This window comes from Periplaneta americana, chromosome 5 (assembly GCF_040183065.1).
Source record: "Periplaneta americana isolate PAMFEO1 chromosome 5, P.americana_PAMFEO1_priV1, whole genome shotgun sequence".
Lineage (NCBI taxonomy): Eukaryota > Metazoa > Arthropoda > Insecta > Blattodea > Blattidae > Periplaneta > Periplaneta americana.
The window spans coordinates 70,601,722-70,624,249 of NC_091121.1; the positions used below are offsets into that span (position 1 = coordinate 70,601,722).

At 34.3% G+C, this 22,528-nt stretch overlaps 1 protein-coding gene and 1 non-coding gene across 2 annotated transcripts in view; both read right to left on the reverse strand.

Annotated features, from left to right (window-relative positions):
- LOC138699819 (protein Wnt-5b-like) overlaps positions 1-22,528 on the reverse strand; it is a 2,020,855-nt gene that overhangs the window by 1,710,737 nt on the left and 287,590 nt on the right. The window lies entirely within an intron of this gene.
- Positions 15,771-15,842, reverse strand: TRNAY-AUA (transfer RNA tyrosine (anticodon AUA)). Its single transcript has one exon. It is a non-coding gene; the product is annotated as a tRNA-Tyr (tRNA).

Here is a 22,528-nt window from a genome sequence, read left to right on the forward strand (position 1 = left end):
TAGACGTTGATGAAAGATTTATTAAAAGTCTTGAGGTCTACACCAGCTGTGAGACAGGCCAAACTCTATATTGAGGAACCAAGACCTAACTTAACTCCTAGCTCTAGAAAGAGAAGCTCGAGATGGACAACCGTATTCCGATGGGACACTGGCATTTAAATAAACATCTCCATCTGTCCATTCATCCCTCCATCCATCCATCTTACTTACTTACTTACTCACTTACAAATGGCTTTTAAGGAACCAGGAGGTTCACTGCCGCCCTCACGTAAGCCCGCCATCGCTCTCTATCCTGAGCAAGATTAATCCAGTCTCTATCATCAAATCTATTTTAATATTATCCTGCCATCTATGCCTCGGCCTCCCTAAAGGTCTTATCCCCTCAGGTCTTCCAACTAACACTCTATATGAATTTCTACTTTCAACTGTACGTGCTACATGCCCTATCCATCTCAAACGTCTGAATTTAATCTTCCTCATTATGTCAGGTGAAGAATACAATGCGTGCAGTTTTGTGTTGTGTAACTTTCTCCATTCTCCTGTAACTTCATTCCTCTTAGTCTCAAATGTTTTCCTAAGCACCTTATTCTCGAACACTCTTAACTTGTGTTCCTCTCTCAAAGTGAGAGTCCAAGTTTCACAACCATACAGACCAATGGGTAATATAACTGTTTTCTAAATTCTAACTTCCAGCTTTTTTGAGAGCAGACTCGATGATAAACTTCTCAACGGAATAATAATCAGGTATTTACCACATTTGTTCTGCGTTTAATTTCCTCTCGAATGCCACTGATATTTGTTACTGTTGCTCCAAAGTTTTTCAATTTTTCCTCTTCTTCAAAGAATAAATTTCCAATTTCTATATACCTATCCATTTCATACTTTGATCTGGTCACGAGACGTAATCATATACTTTGTTTAAGGGGGTTCACTTCCAAACCTATCTCCTTACTTGCTTCAAGTAAAATTCCCGTATTTTCCCTAATCATTTGTGGATTTTCTCCTAGCATATTCATGTCATTTGCATAAAAAATCTGTCAATTCTGTCTACCAAGTAAACATTCTGATGGGGGGGGGGGCAGATAAAAAAGTTATTTTTTTTTCTTCCAACATGTTAATAATGTCAAAAGAAGTGCTTATACAAATTTTGGCCACTCAACCGCAATTACGAGGCCATCCAGAAAGTGATTTTCCCTGGGGCCGTTTACAGAAAAATAGCACAATTACATGGAAAGATTTATTGAAATAGATACACCAATTGTTGTGCTATTTGTCAACATATCCCCCACTGGAATTGAGACATTTGTCATACTATGGGATCAATTTTTGTATCCTTGTGTCGTAGAAGTCAGCCGTCTGAGATCGGAACAGCGGTCTGTACCTCTCTGTCGATCCCATGATATGACAAATGTTTCAATTTCGGTGGGAAATATGTTGAAAAATAGCTCAGCAGTTGCTGTATCTGTTCCAGTAAATTTCCCTGACGAACTTATTTTTTACAGCTTTTGTAATTGCGGTCGAGTGGTCAAAATTGGTAGAAGCACTTCTTATGACATTATGAACATGGTGAAAGAAAAAAAAACTTTTCTATTTGCCCCCATCAGAATGTTTGCTTGTAAGCTGAAAGCCTGAATTTCCAGAGTCAGGCCAGAGAAGAAAACCTTTCGCTTGCAACGCGAAAAGGCCAGGTCCCATACTAATTTCACGACCACTGAGCGCGTTGCAAAATTTGGTTGGACTGTCCTATCACATCCCCCGTACAGTCCGCACTTAGCGCCTTCAGACTTTCATCTCTTTGAGTCTATGAAAGATGGACTGCGTGGGCAGCAACATTTTCTAGACAGGGTTGCTGTCATAACAGCTGTAACAAAGTGGCTTGTCTCTGCTGGTTCAAATTTTTACGTGCGTGACACGCAGGCTCTTGTTCATCGCTGGCAAAAATGTATAACGAATGGTGATGACTATGTGATAAAATAAATGCATGTAGCTCAAACCTTGCTCTATTTAACTGTGTTATTATGCTCTGTGTATCTGTTGTAGTTTTCTTACTTTTTACTTTCTTTTGAGGGTTTCTCCACTATTAGCGGTTACCCTGTTTTCCCATTCGCCAATCTTCCCGGTCAAACCATTCATCTCCTTCCAGAGACCTGTCACTCATCAATCTATGGATCTGTCCTCTCCAGGTTGTTCTTGGCCTACCCCGCTTCCTTCTACCATAAGGTGACCATTCCAAAAGAGTTTTAGGCCACCTACTTTCCTGTAGTTTTCATGAAAATAAATAGAAGGCATTACTTTCGGAATGACCCTCGTATATAGGCCTAAAATTGGAGAAAAGGGGTAATGGAATGGGGAAGAAGCAGGGAGTGAGAATAATAGGAGAAGAAAAAAAAGATGAATGTGCGAAATGCGGTAAAGGAAGCAAAATAACGATATCATAAAAGGGAATAAAATAATATAAAAAAGTATGTCATATCAAAGAAAACAAAAGGTTATGAGAAAGGAAAGTTAACCCGAAAAAATAAAGCAATAGAAGAATAAAGCTAACGGAAGGAAGACCGTAGAAAAATGGATGTAGACTTTTTCATTATCTCAGAATTATCCTGCATTTTATATTTATTGCCAAGTAAAAGTACGTATAACAATTGAAGCGGTGAGATCAATAACCATTCAAGTCCATTCACACAAGTTTCGAGAAAAATGCAAAACAATTTTTTCTATTTCTTACTAATTATTATTTTTTGCACGTAATATTTCTGGTTGTTTTAGAGATCAAGACAAAGTAGTATACCAACTTTTAAAGTCTTCTGAAAATATCCAAAAATTTAATATTAAATTTGCAAAAAATAAATGACCAGAAGTGGATTTGAATGGTTATTGATCTCACTGCTTCAATTATAATAAAATGTGAACCACGATAAGGTAGAAAGCGAAGTATAAAAGACAGTATTATAATAAGAAATGGAAGGAAGTATAAATTAAGGAATGAAAAATTAAACAAAAATAAAGAATGGAGCAAAGAGAGAGAATGGAGGGAAAATGGAAAAAGAGAAGGGAAAATGAAAAGAGGTAAGGAAAATGGAAAGAGTGAAAGGAAATAGAAAGAAACAAAGAGAAAACATCAAGGAATAGATAAGGAATGAAGGAGGAGGGAAAACTGTGAAGAGAAAAGGGAATGAAATAATACTGGGAAAGGAGAAATATTAATTAAGGAAAGGAAGAATGAAGGAAGGAAAGAGATAAATGAAATAGAGAAAATGTGCTTTGATGATGCAAAGAGAAGGACTCAGATATACGACAAAGAAAAAATAGAATAAAAACTAAATAATACGTATAGAAATAAGGTGAATAAAATCTAAGATGTCTAAAATCAGAGAAATGGGAGGAACAGAATTAAGAACATAGAGAGAGACAGAGAGAGAGAGAGAAGTCAGTGAAATGTGAGAGACACACTTTGGAAAATAGGAGAGAGTATTATGGAAATGGAGAGAGAATTAGAGAAAAGAGAGATAACTATAAAAGGAGAATAGAATAGGTAAGGAAAATCAGGAAGATAGGAGTAAAAGAAATATGAAGGGCAAGATAGATAGAATTAAAAATAAGATAGAGTTAGAAAGGTAAAATTGGAAATCTTAGACAGAAAAAAGGAAAATGAAGGAAAGACAAAGATGAATAAGGGAATTATACTTATAAAAATAACAAAGGTGTGATCGGAGATATTAGAGAAGAAAAAATTATAAAAATGAGGAAGAAAGGATTAGAGAAAGGAGAGAGAAAAGAGAGTAACTGAGGAAAAAAAAACAAATGACCATTAATTAAAAAAAAAAAGAAAGAAGCAAACAAATAAACAGACACAAGGGATATGGATATGACATAAAATCAATAGACGTAGAAAATGCAGCAGGTGCAGGTATGATGACACGCACAATGACGAGGGTCCGGGCTTCATTCCAGCGCTGCACACACATCCAGTTATAATTAGCATCGTATTGATAAATAATTTCAACATACAGTAGCTCGCGCCCCTCTATCAAGCAGCCCTGGCAAATATTTCCTATACAATGCTTTATAACGAGCAGGCTCGATAGCAAAGAGTCCCGGGATTGAAGCCTGGCTGCAGCAATAACGAGTTCAGTGCACAGCAACCACCGCCCTGACTCCCCCACTCCATTTCTGTAATTAATCACGTACCGCATATGCATAACATTTTTTACCTGAAATGAACCACAGTATATTTGCAAAGAGAATAGTTTACAATTCTCCGTGGCAAACAAAAAGTAATCATAAAATGTAGAATATATTTTTTCGCTGGTCAACAAAATCGAACATATTTTTTGTTAAAAGATAAAGAATTAGTGATTCTCATAGCATTTTTCGTGCTGATTTCAAATCTGTTTTCAAAATTTTTCTATCACCCAGGGTTTTTGAGTAATTATAAGAAATATAATTCAAACTTTTCTACTACTGATACCTTGTAACATTTTACCTAAAATCATATTTATTTACCTAAAATGTGTGTGAAATAGATTTTAGACTATACTTCGCTCGAGAAACATCTCTTTTGAGTGTCCAGCAGTAGTCTGATAGAATATTAGGGCTACAATTTTTCTGGTAGCGCCTTTCCATTTCAGAAAAATCCTGATGAAAACGCTCCCCATGCTCGTCGCTCACTACCCGAAAGTTTTGAAGAAAGAAAAAAATAGATGAAAATCCATGGAGTTATTTAGAGAGGTACACAACACTCCGTCACTTTATAGTTCTGAATTAACTCACTGACAAGTTCTCTGTAATCTTCTGATCTGTGGTTCCCAGAAAGTAACAGTCTGTTGAATAATAATAATAATAATAATAATAATAATAATAATAATAATAATAATAATAATACTTTACTGCCAGAGCAAAAACACATATTTCTTTTTATATAAAACACTCTAGCACCCTAAGAAAGAATAAGTTACATACTCGTGCTTAGGGAGCATTCCACATATTGTTAAGACATTTTATTGAATAACAAAGCAAAAAGTAAAAAAAGAGAAAAAAATAAGAAAAACACAGATATCACAATAATTGAACCTTAAATTTTCTCTCTAATTAGCAATTTTTAATTGTTTTTTTAAATAAGGAGCATTAGCAAATTGTATGTTTGGAAATTTAGCTATTATCATGTTATAAAGCCCTGGACCGAAGTTGCTACTGTGATTATATGCTACAGTTATGGTGGACTTAGGTAGGCCTACTGTCAAGCATATGTTGTCTCATCTTTTGGTTTTATATTTATGTGAATATAAATTAAATATATGTACGAAATTCAATAATACATTGTTATAAATTTGATGGAAGTCAAATACTTTTAATTCTGAATACATCAGGTCTGATGGATAATTAATCAAGAGGTTTATTAAGGCATATTTTTATTATTCTTTTCTGTAGCAGAATTATTGGCATGAGGGAGGTACTATACCTCATCCTATAATGCCGTATTGTAATATAGCTTGTATTAATGTTAGGTAAATCAGTCGTAAAGTATGGAGAGTCAAGTAATTTCGCAGGGTGACAAAATAGTGAATAATAAATAGTGAATGACCCTCAGGTTCCCGATATATTATTGTAACTGGAAAAGCCATATGACGATATTGTTTTAGCCATTTTAGCCACGCAGTTAATAGAATCACATGGATTACAACAGATTTCAGGGACCCAGTTCATGTCCTTATCTATTTTGCAATCAAAAGAACACTCGTAAGCTCTTTTAACTAGTGTAGTAAAATTCAAAGTTAACTATTCACAAACGTAAGAAAAAATGTTTACGTGATTTATACAGTATTTCCAGGTATGTTTCACTTTATAAGATACTTAAATTTATTTAAAAAATGGTGAGTGGTAGAACAATTCTGAATTCATTTTTGGAATCAGCAGATGAAATTACATAAGAAATAGCAGAAATTCTACATTTAACAAAATCACTGTTGACCAGTTATTAAAGAAATATATTTCGTAGGATTACAGAATATTGCAAGTAAAATATACCAATAACAGAAAGGTGTATGACAGTTTAAACGTATAAAACTGAAGGCATGTTATGCCTTCAGTAATGGGGTTTGATTCATTTTTAATCACTATTAGCGTCATTCCCTTCGTCATCATCGTTGTAGTCATTATCTTGAAAAGTCTGGGACTCTTGAACGTTCGTCCTTATCATCTTGACGATTTCAAGTCAAAACCAGACATTTACAAGTAGTGGGGAGGCCTGGAAATGTAATTAGAATTTGCTGAGACCACATTATGAGGCAGCGTATAAAATGAATGCAAACTTAGCATTTCTTTTATTTTGTAGGATTATTACACAAGGTGTTTCAAAAGTAACGCATAATAGTTGCAATTAAAATTGAATGAAGACAGCCCTGGGCGTAAAGGGGAAGGAAAAAGGAAAGGAGATACTCCCGCCCATGTCGTTTTAGCTTACTCCGCTTTACAAACAAACACACTTCAGTAGAGCCCTGATGTTAGGCAAAATGCCTTTTTTTACTGGGTGGAAGTAAATCATTATTTGCATAAATATAAATGTGATTTGGAGTAAATCAAAGTGACAGGGCCAACCTTTATTTTGTCTACTTTGCCTTTTTAAGGTGTTTCTTAGTAATAAATATATTTTTGTCATTTCAAAGTAATATTTCTTGTTTATTTGCAATTTTCTAATTAATTGTAATGTAATGTGTACGAAATTTAAATATTTGAAACAATGACTAACTTTACTAACAGCAGTAAATGAAAGTAATTTATTTCGGTGCTTAATCTTCTAATACTCGTGCTTTAATACTATTGGTGTAATATGAACAATTATCAACAATCCACAGTTACAAAATATAATATTGTCATGTCTTCACGATACCAATATCAGCTTTATAATTTTAAATATTAAGCTCGTTCTCATAAAAGTTGTTGCGTAGCATTTCCAATTGTTTGTTTTCATCTTTTCAAATCTTACTTTTACATTTTTGTGCTACATGTGTTTATTATTGCAGAAGAAAGAAATATGAGTGAGGAACAATCAGTTATTGTCGGGTGACAAAGATCGGTTAGCTAGAATGCCTGAATTCAGTAAACCATTGAGAAGGAAACTTCATGCTTACGTTAGTGAATTTGATGCCCATGTGTTTTCAATCGATGGAACAGTTCTGTTATTTAAAGTTTGTGAAAAGACAGTTAATCATGAATAAAAGTCTTTTATAAGTCAACATGTGCCACCTACGAAGTAAATATGTGAGTTATGTTGATATAATTTAAATGTATTGCTAAAATATATTATGCCTTTTTAAAATTTATGATTTTTTTTTTTTTTAGTTTTTATTGCCTTTTTTGCCTGCCTATTTTAACTGTTATAAATGCCTAAACATCTGGGCTCTACATGTCAGGCACTGGGCATCAGTGGTGGATTTTAGGTGACTATAGAGCCGAAAGTTATGGTTCCTGTCTTTCACAATCCGTCACTCAGCAATGCTTGCGTAGGCCTACCTGTGCAGTAGCGAGGCGCAAGGGTAGACAGAGCTACTATGTAATATCTCTCTAAAACATTTAATACTGTATCACTGTAGGCCTAGAATCTGTGTTGCGTAATCATAATTTATTTACTCATTTATTTCACTCTTATAGTTACTTCGATGAAATTGGATCCCTAACTACCATAGTGAATCTGTGAGAAAGATAGACTGCCGTATATCTAAGTGAAACGCGATCCTTTCCCAAATCCTATTGAAAAAGAAGCAGGTCTGGTCTTTTAATAAACAGTAAAACCTTGGATTACCAGCATAATTCGTTTCGAAAACGTGTTCTTAATTCAAAACACTCGCATACTAAAGCGACTTTCTCCGTAAAAAAACAATGCAAACTCAAATTAATTCGTTTCACAACCTTTTATTCATGTAAAATACAGTATAATTTAGGTAAATTTAAATACAATAGTGCAACACAAATTACTTGACTGTATTTTGTTTTTGAATGTCTTTCACCTGTTTTACTGCGTAGTAAACCTCTTGAACATTTAAAGAGAACATTTTCACTGTCACTAACGGAATAACATCTGACTGCTTGACTGACAGGAATCTTTTGCTTCGACTAAGAACCTATCCAATGACACCTGTTTTTTCCACGTTTTGATGATTTTGCGGGAATGTGACATTGCGTTGTCTTTAAACAGATTTATCGCACGCACTGCTACAACCTTATCAGGGTAATGAATTAGAACAAAAGTTTATACTGCTTCCCACTATTTACACACCTCTTTAATATATGCGAGATGGAGATAAATCTCCAGTTTTTCTACTGGAAACAGGGCTGGGATCTTTCGAATTATCTGAAATTTCAGCGATATATGATGATGATGATGATGATAGTGGTGGTGATAATGATAGAAATAAACAGTTAATACTGCATTTGTTACAACGGAAGCGACTCATTCCATTTGGCTGTGTAGCCTACACCATGTATTTTATATTCGTCATGTATAGTTTTGTTATTTGTTTGGGCATGGTTTATAAAGAAAAGTGTAAATATTTGAAATACATTTATTATTATATCGGCCGATCCTAATCGGATTGCTATAGAGGACAGTAAAGCGACACGTGCAATGAAATCTATTACCAACATGTTCAAAACAGTTCCGTAGTACAAAATTTATTTACGCTCAATAGATACAAATGATCCTACAATATGTCACGTAAAAGGAGATAATATATGTAAAGCAAAGGTAAACTATCCTCTTTGGACCCCACGAAGACGCATAAGGGGCATGGGCGCTATGATGAGGTGATGTAGGCGACACTAGGACGAGGTGGTGTACTATTCGGTTTCTCGTTTCGACTCCTCTTAGCCTCTAGAGAGACACAGAACTCACATTTATTATTTAAGGAAATCAGTAAAATTTAATGATTTCGATAAAGCTTTTGAGTGTGTAGATCAGTGATCGCCAAAATCTGTGTCGCGACAAATGCCCCTGCCTCTACACAAGTATGGCATTATACCCCACTCTCTTCTTACCCGTGCAGTGTCCTTCACTGCAAATCTAAAGAGATACCCACTCCACCTCTCTGCAATAGTGGTGTGCGGGTTGCATTTCTATTACGTCACCATTTCGTGGTGTTAGGCAATCACTGGTGTAGACAGATCCAAATTATGGACGATAATGTTTAACAATGGATATCCTCCACATTTGATACAGGTAATAATATGCATCTACTCAGATACAAGAACATATTAAAAATATAGGTACATCAAGAAAAGAGAAGAAACCAAGGACTCAGACAGGTTACAGTCTGTCATCTAGTCACATTAATGTGTAGATAAACGAGCATTAGTGAACGAAGTTGAGACACCAAAACATTGCCTAGAGACGACTATAGGTTTAAGGAACACAGGACATAGGATGACGTTAGCTGTTCACTTTACTGATATACTCGTACCTTCAGGTTCGTACGCAAAATGAAAGATGCCATGTGAAGGGAGCTCTTTCATTCGGACTTTAATGTGTGTGGGTTTTGTATCGTTTACTGCATTAAAAATATTAGGGTAAACATTGGTAATTTCGTGGCAGTGGTTATTTCGTGATACTTTTTCTTTGCTCTTTCGTGAACTAACCAATGTCCAGTTTCCAGAAACATACAGCTACGCTTTGTGTGACTATTGTAGCTGCTTCAGTGAGCTTTTATGTTTGGAGAGAGCAAGTTAGTACAAATTTTGTGGATTTTTGTAATTACATTACAGGCTTATTACTAAAGGTAAGCATATGATATTTGGTACAAAGATTTATTGTATGTTCATGAAATTTTAGGAAATGTTTTTGGAATTTTAGATACATCTGTAGTCGCCATATAGGCTTAACTTTACTGATAGAAATCTTAGCTGTATGAGGCGAAATTTTGTTGAGCATTAAGCGTTACATTTTATACTTTTTAAAAATTGTATTACAATACGAATTTTAGAAATCTGAAGATAAGATGTGATAACAAAAAAAAAAGGGAGACGCAATGGGTTCAGTGTAGCTTCTGTTTGATTTGTTATCATGTTAAGTGCCAATGCTAAGTGCTAGATTACTTATTTGCAAGAACTGTGACAGAAGGTGGAACATGGCTCCACCATTTTGGACAGAGGCAGGCAATGGAGTGGCATCATGCAAATTCGCCAAAGAAAAGAAATTGAAAAGTACAACTTCGGCAGGAAAAGTTATGGCTGCTGTGTTTTTCGATTCAGAAGAACTCTTGCTTGTGGACATCATGCCACACGGAACCACCATTAATTCTGACGGTTATGTTGCAACTCTCAATAAACTTCAAGCTCGACTGAGTCGTGTTTGACGACATCGGGAGAAGCAGGATGTTCTGCTATTGCACGACAACGCACAGCCATATGTCAGTCACAAGACCACAGACCAGATCAGAAAATTCGGATAGACAACACTGAAACAACCGCCTTACAGTCCTGAACTGGCACCGTGCGATTACCATCTCTTTGGTAAACTAAAGGATCCCTTCGCGAAACGAGGTTAGAAGATGACTCCCTTGTGCACGCTGCTAAAGAGTGGCTCAGATGTGTTGATCCAGACTTTTACCGTGCTGGTCTACAGGCCCTCGTTCCTAGGTTACGAAAGGCAGTTGAAAGGGACGGGGATTATGTGGAAAAGTGTCATTTTGTTCCTAAAGGATGCATCTACATTCTGTAAAAATAGCAAAGCTGTAGGATAAAAATATAATTTTTAAACAAACGTTATGCATTACTTTTGGAGTTACCCTAGTCATATAGGCTACAGTAAAGTCCGTAATAAAAGTGTTCACCCTTTCAGGGCAAAGAAGGTCCCTTTTCAATTTCAATGTTTACTTTGATTTCATTCTTATTATGTGCTGATATGTATTTCTATGTTTTCTTGCTATGAATATTAGACGGAATTAGTATGTTTGAAGTCTTGTAACAATAGGCCTAAATGAGAATTTCATTTGACTTTTAATGAATTTTTCCACAATTCTTATACCTCTCACGAAATTACCAATGTAATATCACGAAATTACCAAGGTTATCACGAAATAACCAACCTTTTAGCTTAAGTTGTAAAAGTGGTTTTGGCACTTATTCAAGAACGTGTCCAATCTTTTATGTCTCCAGATTTGCAGAGCAAATTATCGTCTTTTAGATGAAAAATCGGAATAAGGATATATTTAAACATTTGCATTTTAAATTAATTTTCATGAAATTATCACGAAATTACCAATGTTTACCCTACTTTCAGTATTGAAATAAGGAGGAGATTTACCAATCTCTTAATATAAAAAATAGATTATTCATTATCACCTCTTTATTTCAACACTTTAAGGATTTTTTTAAACTAACACGTGAAAATGCGTAAAACCTACGTGTAAATAAGTACTGAAAATTTGAGCCTTGAGTAATAGTTTCTGAGAAAATGTTCCTTGAACTTAACATTGTAAGCAAAGAGTCTACCCTTAAATGGTTAACTTAACATTGTGCCAAATATGTCTTTTTTTTCTACATTCACCAACATTTGATTTAAATTTCAAATTAAAGCATCTTCGAGTAACTCAAAAGTCCATGTATTTCATACATTCACACGAACAGTAATAATTTCTCTTCGTACATTCATGAAATTACTACTAACATTACTTTACTGAGGTTTCCGTACGAGTGTGAGTAATGTTTGCAGTACATCAGCGGGAAACCCTCTGAATGGACGGACAGGTAACATGCCAAAAGCCAATCATTCAGCATCAAGGAGGCTTGGAATGTCTTGAGAATGGGATATCAATGACACTTAAGTTTTCTTTTTTTTTTCCAATTCTCTTGAATGATTTCAGAAAACCAGCATAATACTACAATGATCAGTCACGGTTCTTTCGGAGTAACTATACGTTTGTAGAATTCTTAACAATGACATTCCCACATGACCAGAACGCGAAATGTGGACTTCGGAACATTATGTGTATTTTGTAGGCATCTTACAACACTAGACGCAATCCATTTCCCAGGAAATCGACGTTTCTTTCTCCTTTCAAAAACTTTATGAACAGTCTATATGATCGTATAAAGATATTTATGAGATGTACTGTATATTATAGACACATTTTTATGAAAAGAATAAGATTTTTTCAAGGTCAGGTCATGTAATATCTTTATATTTTGTGTGGTAAAGCTTATTTAATTTACTAGTCTCACCCAATATTTTGGGTTTGCCCTGCGACACAGAATAGCTCACAATAAAATTTAAAATAAAAAAAAAATATATAAGCAGGTTTCAAACAAAAGAGATTAAGGAAAATAGAAAAAAAAATAGAACCTAGTACAATTTAATTTGAGTGATGCTGGCGAAATATCGCTAGAGAAAATTTTATTATAGTGGTGAAGATGGCATCTTGAAGATCTCTCTTGGGCTTGTATTTTTCCCTCCAATTTACAAAGGTTTTCAAATGGTGCCTCTAACTCTGAAAAAGAGATCGGTAACAAACTGTGATTTTTTCAATGCTGTATTTCGCTGATAGGTAGGGAATCGTGGGCTCGTAGATTTTCTTTTTCTCTTCGTTCACTTCAGATGGTTGAGTAGCTGAAATTTTAAATCTAAACGTAGGATCAATTATTTAGGCTGTCTATTTACTCCTATTTATAGCTATGAAATCGATCCTATGATTGCTCCAATCATCAGTAATACAATGAACTTAGTAGTAATATTAATAATAATAATAATAATAATAATAATAATAATGATAATAATAGGCTACTATATAATACTGCAACTTTATATGTTTTTATATATTATTTAAGTGCCTTTGTTAATGTGAATCGATACAAATTATAAACATATTCGAATTCAAAGACATTTCCGAAATATCTAATAAATTTGTAAAAATAATATAATTATACTAGCTTATAGATACAACGATACAAATTGAACATTCAGTGATTAGTGAGGCTTAGGCAAGATTTGCGTCGGCATCTACATAGGTTAATTTTCAAAGAAGATAAAGCTATAAATGTATTAGAATTATTTTTCTTAAAACCAAATATTTCAGAAGAAAAATTTTAATCCCAGTTCCTTTATTCACTCGTAACCAATTAATTAATTAATTAATTACAGTCGTCGATATCACATTAAATGATTCGCAAATATCTTTACACGAAATGAAAAAAATATATGAAAAATACAGAATGTCACTTACACAAACACAACAAAAAGTAGATCTTCCGGATAAAATACAAATTAGATATAATTCATCATAAATTGATAATTTTCTGCCTGAAGGCAGGTCTTTCACTGAAAACCAACATTTTCCAATCTTTCCTATTTTCTACCTTCCTCCTAGTCTACACAAATGATCAATATACCTTAATGTCGTCTATTATCTGATATATTCTTCTGCCCCGAACTCTTCTCCCATTCACCATTCCTTCCAGTGCATCCTTCAGCAGACACCAGCTTCTCAGCCAGTGACCCAACCAATTTGGTTTTCTCTTTCTGATCAGTTTCAGCATAATTCTTTCTTCACCCACTCTTTCCAACACAGCTTCGTTTCTTATTCTGTCTGTCCACCTCACACGTTCCATTCTTCTCCATATCCACATTTCAAATACGTCTACTCACTTCGTCGTAATGCCCATGTTTCTGGCCCGTACAGTGCCACACTCCACACAAAGCACTTCACTAGTCTCTTCCTTAGTTCTTTTTTCCAGAGGTTCGCAGAAGATGTTGCTTTTTCTATTAAAAGCTTCCTTGGTCATTGCTATGTTCCTTTTGAGTTCCTGGCAGCAAGTCATCTTACTGCTTGTAGTTCATCCCAAGTACAAATTTGAAGCTGTCCACTTGCTTATTTTTGAGCACTGGGTTTCTTGATCGTATAATTATTACGAGTATTTCTTACTTCGATAGGAAGTATAAAGTAAACTGAATGAACTCCAACTCTTTGCGGAATAAACAGACCTTTGTTATCGAATTGTATAGTGCACATACTGCAACATGATTAAATAGTATTGTTGTCGATATATTGTGTTGGAAACGTAACTGAGAGTTTTGTTACTATTCATAGCGATAATATAATTAAATACTTACTTACTTACTGGCTTTTAAGGAACCCGGAGGTTCATTGCCGCCCTCACATAAGCCCGCCATTGGTACCTATCCTGAGCAAGATTAATCCATTCTCTATCATGATATCCCACCTCCCTCAAATCCATTTTAATATTATCTTCCCATCTACGTCTCGGCCTCCCCAAAGGTTTTTTTCCCCTCAGGTTTCCCAACTAACACTCTATACGTATTTTTGGATTCGCCCATATGTGCTGTATGCCCTCCCCATCTTAAACGTCTGGATTTAATGTTCCTAATTATGTCAGGTGAAGAATACAATGCGTGTAGTTCTGTCTTGTGTAACTTTCTCCATTCTCCTGTAACTTCATCCCTTTTAGCCCCAAATATTTTCCTAAGCACCTTATTCTCAAACACCCTTAACCTATGTTCGTCTCTCAAAGTGAGAGTCCAAGTTTCACAACCATAAAGAACAACCGGTAATATAACTGTTTTATAAAGTCTAACTTTCAGTTTTTTGACAGCAGACTGGATGATAAAAGCTTCTCAACCGAATAATAACAGGCATTTCCCATTTTTATTCTGTGTTTAATTTCCTCCCGAGTATCATTTATATTTGTTACTCTTGCTCCAATATATTTGAACTTCTCCACCTCTTCAAAAGATAAATTTCCAATCTTTATATTTCCATTTCGTACAATATGCTCGTCACGAGACATAATAATATACTTTGTCTTTTCGGGATTTACTTCCAAATCTATCACTTTACTTGCTTCCAGTAAAATTCCCGTCTTTTTCACACCCAATTTGATTTCCAACAATGCATTCTGTTTATACAAGCAATTGAATTTAAGCAGTTTCATAGTATAATAACGTGATAACGGCATTACAATAACTATGCAGCTGCACACTTTCCTTTTACTCTCGCCACGACCAAGACAATACGATAACAAAACAATATCCGACTTCCACAAGGTGTTCAAGAACTAACTTCAGAAAAGATTTACCAACAAGTGCTTTTAAAAACATATCACTGTAAAATGAAAATAAAGGAAAGAAAAAAGGAAGAGAGAGAGAGAGAGAGAGAGAAAATGCCGCCCCCTGGAAATTGCCGCTGCCTACACCTAATTCCGGCACTGTAAAGAATGAATGTATTAAAAACGTTTTCCAATTGGAATGGTCTTGTGAGGAGTATGGCACGTACAATATGCTATAGGTACCCATATATCCCCATACTATTACACTTGTACAAATTAGTATAAATTACAACTTAAATTTATGAGACGGCCCAAACATAATATCGGATCGAACTATTCTAACAATGTCTTCCGAAACGAAAGAAAAGATAAAACCAACATTCAATCAAATAAAAATGTTATAATAACAGATCCGGAATTAAAACTAATAATATCCCATTCAATAAAATAAATTATATCATTAATAACAAAATAAAACCCAATAATGCATAATTAGAATTAGATGATCAACCAGCAATTATAACAGTATATACACCGTACATATTTTAGAGCCAAAATCACCAAATGGTGATTTTTTGTAGATTGTAATGTTACAATCTACAAAAAATTACAATTAAATCCAATTTCATAATAAAATTTCAAATAATAATTCAATAATAAACATAAATAGCTGATGATGATGATGATGATGATGCTAGATCGGTGGAGTGGAGAAAAACTCTCTCCGGCACCGGGATTCGAACCCGGGTTTTCAGCTCTATATGCTGATGCTCTATCCACTAAGCCACACCGGATTCCAATTCCGATGCCGGATTGAACCCTTTCAGTTTAAGTTCCACCTCTTAGTTTCCTTTTAGTGGCTAATCCTCATGCACTGTGCCACGGATGTGTGACAGTGCACAATGTCCAACACATTACTGTGCAGAGGTGCACTCATTACGAGTGACTAAGTGGCCGGGATCCGACGGAATGAGCGCCGTCTTAAATCCTTAAGTGATTATACACACATATCATATTATTGCTATGTTCCGAAGTACATTTGATCCTTCATCATATGATAGCGGAGAAATCCTGCACGGAAATATCATAATGTACTTCTGTACATCGCAATATTAATAATAATAATAATAATAATAATAATAATAATAATAATAATAATAATAATATGATGATGACGACGATGACATGCTTATAGGAACAGCTTCTATTATGTAATTTAGTAAACAACTGTACCAAATTTAAAAGGGTGTGGTATAAGCAGAGATGAGCGGCGATGTATTCTGGAGGGAACAAGTTCTTATCTCGGTCACGTAACTAACCAGTTACGACTCGCGTCGTCGTCCACATTCCACTTGCAACCTGTGGCACTCGACAAATGACATTCCAGAATATATAAGTTATATATTGCAATTACTCTGAATGCCATGTATGAATTTTTCATGCGTTATTTCCCACGATTTTCAGAAACTCATTTAAATGTTCCACATCCCTTAACATAGTGTCCCGAAATTGTTTATTCCTGAAGTACAGGTGAGCTACTCAGATGAAAGGTATACGGAGTACATAATTTATTGTGTTCACTGAGATTGCACTGTAGCATATTTTAACGATCTTCGCAAGAAGAGATATTTTCGTAAAGTGGCAAAAATAAGATTTACTTAGCTTTTTAAAACAACAAAAATAAAATAGGCCTAATACAAATTAACGTTTGCTAACTTTATCATAGTTTGCCGCTCTAACTCTGATGCTCTTCTCAGATCTGAGGTTCGTGGTTCGATTCCAGGCATGGGAGATTTATGTCCATTCCTTAGAACTATATGTTTCTTCACAAATACCATCAAGGCACAGGCCCTAAGTGTGGTCTGTTCGGTCTCCAAGATTCTTGTGAGAAATTGAAGTTTTCAGTGCTTCATTGGTTGTCCAACAGATATTCTACTTTAGGACAATAACTATTATAGATTTTAGTTTTTTTAGTACGGTATATCAAATTAGCTTGTAGATACAATGGAAAAAAAAATCACTAGAAATTCGACTAGTAACAGTCTGAAGATTGAAGGGCTCCGAGAGATATAGTCATAAGTAGAGCCCGGATGTTTAGGTATTTATAACAGTTATAATAGGCAGGCAAAAAAGGCAATAAAAACTTAAAAAAAGCACAATAATCTTTGAAAAAGGCATTATAAATTTTAAAAAGACATATTATTTGTATTTGTAAATTTAATATTAATTGTAATTATAATTGTATTCTTAATATTGTAGTTGTAATCCCCTGGTAGAGGGGAAGAGAAGGCCTGATGACCTTATCTCTACCAGGTTAAATAAATAAATAAATTATATTTTAGCAATAAATTTGAATTATATCAACATAACTAACATATTTACTTCGTAGGTGACACATGTTAACTTATAAAATAGTTTTTTTTTTGTGACTAACTTAACTGTCTTTTCACAAACCTTACATAACAAAACTTCCATCGGATGAAAACACATGGGCACCAAATTCACTAACGTAAGCATGAAGTTTACTTTGCAATGGTTTACTGAATTTAGGGATTCTAGATAACCGATCTTGTCACCCGACAATAACTGACTGTTCCTTTCTCCTACAATAATAAAAACGTGTAGCACAAAATTGTAACAGTAAGATTTGAAAATATAAAAACAAACAATTGAAAATGATACGTGACAACTTCTATGAGAACGAGCTTAATATTTAAAATTATAAAGCTGATTGTTGCTATCGTGAAGACACGAAAATATTATATTTCTAACTGTCGATGGTCTATCATGATTCATATTACACCAATAGTGTTAAAGCACGATTATTACCTGAGTAAGCACCGAAATTAATTACTTTTATTTACTATTGTTAGTGAAGTTAGTCATTGTTTGAAATATTTAAATTTAATACACATTACATTACGATTACATAGAAAATCGCACGCAAATAAACAAGCAAAATTGCTTTAAAATGACAAAAAAAGGCATTTATTTTAGTAAGAAACGCCTTAAAAAGGCAAAATAAAAATAAGCCCAATCACTTTGATTTACTCCAAATCACATTTATATCTATGCAAATAATGATTTACTTCCACCCAGTAAAAAAAAAGGCATTTTGCCAAACATCCGGGCTCTAGTCATAAGCTACAATTTTATCATTTTTCAGATTCCTGTTTCAATTTATTATTTAAAACGCCTTATTTAAATACAGTTGAAGTTTCTTGATCCTACAGTAGACTGCAAAAAAAAATGCGGGTGATCGTTATTTACTTTGCCATCTTGTGAAAAGTTGAGAAGATACACAGTCATAAGCCACATAAAAATGGTATCCACTTCAAGACGAAGTGAAAATGCTTGTTACATTCGAAGAAATTCTGACAACGATAACTGTGAAAATTCGATACCGACAGTGATGAATCTTGGCATTCATCTACTAACATTTACAGCTCAAATGATACTCCAGTAACTATTAATACATTATTTATTACCGATGTATTAGCTGATTAACAGAGATATGGTCCCTTCCTACAAGGGTCAATATGCAATAAGGTCTCACGTATGGTAATGTCCACGTTAAAAAATGTTCATTGTTCAAAAGGTCCTACAGTTATATGTTCCCGGCCTATAAGGCTGCGTTTTGTAAGGACCACTTTCATAAAACGCCCTTTTTCGGAGGTCAGTATTCAATTACGTACTTTTTTTTTAATGTACTACGTCTTACCTCTTGCTGTCCTTCGTATGTTACTCAGAACCTTCCTCACTCGTACCTGACTTCTGGAGGATGCAAATGGTTTTCTATGCCATTTTTTAAGACTCTAAGATTTCCCAAATCTGAATTAGAGGTATAGTACATCTCGCATTGAAGTTCTTACGATCAAAACATCTACAATATTTTCTGTCGCCTTTTCGGTTGTCTTGATAGTAATGGTACAGATTATCGTGGTATAATAATATTGGTTTGTTTTTTTGACTAGAGATAATTAATGTCTATTTCTCCCATTTAGATCACCGGAAGCTGGTGAAGCTCAGTTTCTGCACTTGACGTCGTGGTGATCTTCCTGGGTATTCGCAGGGCACATCAACACCACCACCACCACCACCATCATCATCATCATCATCATCATCATCATCATCATCATCATCATCATCATCATCATCATCATCATCATCATCATCATCATCATCATCATCATCATCATCATCATCATCATGGATTAATATATTAAATAATGTTTCACCTCCAAGGTGTTCCCCCGCAATAGTTAAATGCTGTACAATTTTGAAATAAAATTAATCATTAAAACAGTTTTGTGGTTTTTATTTCAGTTTGTATTTGTAGATTTTTGCACATTTCAGTTGACTTCCATTCTTCCAACACGTCAACCCATTTCTCTGATGTTCGGATATGTTGTCAAGAAAGTAAAAATTCTTAATCTGTTTCCAATACCGTCATTCCTAACAGATCTGTTATTTTATACTCTCTGTTATTGATCTTACGAGTTTCAATCTTACAACTTATATCCGATAATTTTGTAGTCCAGTTACAATTCAACATTCAGTTCTATGGATCGGAGTGGGTACTGACATTATCTTATAGAAAATGAGAATAGCTTCAACATTAGCTTTACCTTTCAGAGTTCAATTGGAGACCATATCGACTCTTAAATGTAATTTATTTTCGAAATCTTTGTTTATCGTCTGACCTAAATATAAAAAGTCACCAACTAGTAGATTCGGTTTATTAACAATCAAAATTTTTGCTCTTGGAATCTAATTTCCCGGAAAAGCCAGTATTTCCGTCTTATTTTTGAAGATACCTAAATTAAATGTGTTTGATACTACAATATCTTTAGGCCTTTGCAGGTTTTTTAAAATCAATTTTACTAGTATTTTGTCTAGTTACCGGTATCATTTGAATCGATGATTATGGAAAGGTCTTAATTCCACTTTTTTTATGAAAACGAATTAAGGCCAGTTTCATAACCCCTCAAGATGGAACCATGATGAGCACAGAATGTAAACTCAGTTCAGCATTTCTAATGTGTGAAATTCTATTCTCTTTTTCCCCATTGAGTGCAGAAAGATCTGCAGTTGGCAAACATGTATACATACGGTGTAATAATAAGAACCAATCATTTTTCTTACAATTAATATTCTCTTTCATTGTTGATATTTTTGTTATTTTACTTTTCATTCTATTTCAATAGCTGATCAGTGTACAAGTGCATTAGTGATAACAACAACAACAACAACGACGACGACGACGACGAAGAAGTAGCAGTGAATAATCGTAAAAGAGGCATTTCTAATTTATCTGAATGTAAAAGAAATAAGATAAAAGTTGCTAAATCAAAGGGGCTAGAACATACGAACTATGTAGGTAACAGTGCCTGGTAAGACCGTTGGTGAGTCATGTAATTGTTTTAAAAATGTTTCGACAATCAACAATAAAAAATATATTTAATGTTAAAGAACTACTTGATTACTTCAAAATACTTCTTATTGCATATTTCATGTACCTTTATTAAGATAATTAATTAACCAACCAGTTAAAACTGTTAATGTCTGTTGATTGCAGAAAGGACTTGAGTCCAACATTAAAAAAAAATTTAACAAAACACAAACTGGAAGTGAAATTTGTTTTATTTAATGTTAATCGGGGAGTGTATGTATCTTTTAAAGAAATAACAACTACATAAGTTATTTTAATGTGACCCATAAAATGCTAAACAATTTTTTTCAATTTCCTCAAAACTAGGTTTTTGTGGACTTAAGTCCTTTCTACAATCATCAATTCATTTAAGTATCCCATTAATGTAGTAGTAATTTTCTTATCTATTTTAAAATATTTAATCCACTACACTACTCTTTTTATAGCATTTTTTTTACCTATCGCGTGAAGTTTTATCGCGAATTTTTAATATTTTCTGACATACCTATTCAAAGAATTTGTTTTAGTTTTATTTAGTCTGTCTTTGATTCTGTAGCATAAAAGCTTTATAACATATGAAGAGTTCGCGGGAAAAACGATGAATGTCACAGTTTTGTTAAGGTTGATGTCATTATTTAATTCAATGGATCACTACGAAATTTAATGTTGTTCTTATGAAAAATGGTAAAAAGGAGAATTATCACCACGAATACAGTAATCCTTTCCTTTATTTTCTATAGAAACAACACTATATCTTGCAGTTATAGACTCAATTAGATTATTATCTAATCCTTAACAGAAATGTGATATTCATCGTTTTTCCCACGGACTCTTCACATGATTTATAAATTTAATTTCTTTGTCAGAATGTATGCATTTACTGTGCCGTACCAGATCTCATCGGCTTCCAAACAGATTACATGGATTTATTTCTTTCAAGATTTCTTGTAAATTCTGTTTAGAGAATGTTTCGTTAACAACATAGATCAAAGTCATAATCTGTTGGGGAATTGTAGTTTTCATTCTAGTGATTTATCTTACTTATGCAAAATTAAATAATATATTAATTATAGTCAGCAATACATGTTTAAATGCTTGAGTTAGAAAGATAATATTATTTACCTCATTTTAGCTTCAAATACTTGGGGTATACTATAAGCAGTAACATGAGCTGCTGCCAAAAAGTCAAAAGAGAATAGCAATGGCTAAGGAAGCTTTTAATAAAAAAGGAGCATCTTCTGCAGATCTCTGGAGAAAGAACTAAGAAAGAGACTAGTGAAGTGTTTTGTGTGGACTGTAGCTTTGTATAGGACAGAAAAATGCACATTACGACGAAGTGAAGAGAAGCGAATAGAAGCCTTTGAAATGTGGATATGGAGAAGGCTGGAGCGTGTGAAAAGGACAGACAGATTAAGAAACGAAGCTGTGTTGGAAAGAGTGGATGAAAAAAGAATGATGCTGAAGCTGATCAGGAAGAGGAAAAGGAATTGGCTGGGTCACTGGTTGAGAAGAAACTGCCTACTGAAGGATGCACTGGAAGGAATGGTAAATGGGAGAAGAGTTCGGGGCAGAAGAAGATATCAGATGATAGACGACATTAAGATATATGGATCATATGCGAAGACAAAGAGGAAGGTAGAAAATAGGAAAGACTGGAGAATGCTGTGTTTGCAATGAAATATCTGCCCTTGGGCAAAACACTACGAATGAATGAATATGCAGAAACACGGAAAGAATAAGTACCACATCAGCATTTCAATGAAATAGAAAAACAATTCCACATTCCAGACACTTAACTGATTAAATTTGTTTCTAAAATAAATTATCCTTAATACGCGGTTAACTACGAATGTTTAATGTGTTATACTGCACGTCTTCTTTCGTAGCTGCATTTGCGTTACGACCATTCCGGTACTAGTTACTATGGAATCACCAATGTGTAGAACGGCGGCACCTAGCAACGATTTGCTGTACTAACAAGACATCTGCTGAGTGAATGGCGTAATACTACGGCAAGTAGTTGCACGCGCGTGTTACGAATGTAGTAGA